Source organism: Apostichopus japonicus, chromosome 11, assembly GCF_037975245.1.
Source record: "Apostichopus japonicus isolate 1M-3 chromosome 11, ASM3797524v1, whole genome shotgun sequence".
In the NCBI taxonomy this organism is placed as follows: Eukaryota; Metazoa; Echinodermata; class Holothuroidea; order Aspidochirotida; family Stichopodidae; genus Apostichopus; species Apostichopus japonicus.
Genome location: NC_092571.1, coordinates 11,427,242 through 11,429,235, shown reverse-complemented (window position 1 = coordinate 11,429,235; position 1,994 = coordinate 11,427,242).

The following is a 1,994-nucleotide window of genomic DNA, read 5'->3' as shown; positions in this document are numbered from 1 at the left end:
ATAATTGGACCTCCATGCTTTTTATACATCTACATGAGACATTTCGTTGTTTACATTAGCATCCCGCGGTATACTGCGCAATTTGAACGGACCGTACGGTACATGATGGCATGCGATGTAATAACCGATGCTTGCTTATATGATATTGACATTGACACGTTGAAATTTTTGGTTATTTTTTCAAGCAAGTCGGACAGTTTTGAGGATTTTCATCCTGGAACGCCATTTTCATGCTCACTGATATGATGTGATATCTGCTGTTTGCGTTACAAATTCGAACAGGCGCGTAGCGAGGAATTTGCCAAGGGAGGGGCGAAGCCTGTAGGCAAATTATCTAAGCGTAGCGCCACCATAGGTTGGCGCGAAGCGTACAAGAAAATTTTGGCCGAAAATGCCTCCCAGATCGCTGGAAATGGCACTACCCAGGACCATTTGTTAGCGCGAAGCGTACAAGCAAATTTTGGCCGAAAATGTCTCCCAGATCGCTGGAAATGACACTTCCCAGGCCTTGTAAGTTGCATCTAAGCACTTTCTATTTTGAAATTACTTAGCGATATCATTTAAAAAAATGCTGAATGGGGGGGGGGCGGTCGCCCCCATCCCAAAATGCGTCATGTTACCCGACGACACGGTCGAGTTCGAGACCAGCCACAGTTGGTTTCATAGCACAATTCTACACACGCGTTATGATAGACCATATATAGTATATATATAGATCATTAGTGAGAGAGGAAAATGGAATCCAAAAATGGAGTTGTCGGTGTAAGGGGTAGGGCGAGGCACACTTTTACGAAATCATTAATCCATCACTGGCTACCCTTCAGCGCTGTAATGATGTCACTGTTCCTCTTTCTCTTCCCGGTGTCTTCGCGTTTTTCTTTTACTCCCTCCTTTTCTCCTTCTTCTCTCTTTCTTCTTTTTCTTTTCCCTTCCTTCCTCTCCTCCTCCTCTTTTTCCCCTCTTTTTTCCTTTTTTCTTCTCTTTTTTTTTCTCTCCTCTTTTTCTTACCCGGGGGGCGCGCGCCCCAACGCCCCCCCTGGATACGCACCTGTTATAAATTTCTGAAGCTTTATATACATTAAAACTTCTAGTATTTCTATTATTAGCGTTGGCCTATCTAGCAAACGACTGGATCAAATCCACACGCACAATGTATCATAACTTCCTAATGTACTTACTCAACTTCAAAATAGTTTCGTATATATATATATATACATATGTATTTGCACTGAGGATAGTTAAAAATCTGTTATTTTTTGTATTCGAACATGTCATTGTGAAGATAAAGGTGGTGTCTTCAAGCAAAGGACAGCCAGGACAGGAAGTGTAATTAGAACAATGTCATAAATTACACGAGCAATTTCGTAGGCATTTATGGTATTCATATTCGGCAATATAGCCTAAATTTGGACACCTAGAAGGTGTCATGAGGTCAGAACAATCCTGCAATATTGTGCACAAGGCTGATATTCATTTAAAGGCAAATGCAACCATCAAGAACGTTTCAGAGAAGCCTCACTGCTTGTTTTGTCGCCGACATCGAACTTTCTGTGTCTTATTGTTACTTTTAAGTACCAACTAAACTATCTATCTTACAAATGATGATAAATGCCTATAGGTATGTGTGGTAATAGGGTATAGACACAGCTATTTCTGTATGTTATCTTGTGTGGACAAAGCTTTGTCTGTTTGTTTTGTCTATTGTGTGGCATACCATGAATAAAATAAACATAATGCATCAATAAACTAACATTTGGTAATGCTTTTCTATCTGGCTTGCTGTATTATCTTTTAATTAGAATGGTTACGTGCATGGTTAACTAATGAATATTAAATTAACACCATTCATCACCCTAGGTTGAAAGTTTTTATTCTGCTATATTTGCTCCGAATAAAGAGATTCAAATCTTCGATAAACAAGAAGGATTTTTTTGGCACCAAAGGTCATGTTTCAACTTGTACGATATGTTATGCAGTTTATGTCAATAAGTCAT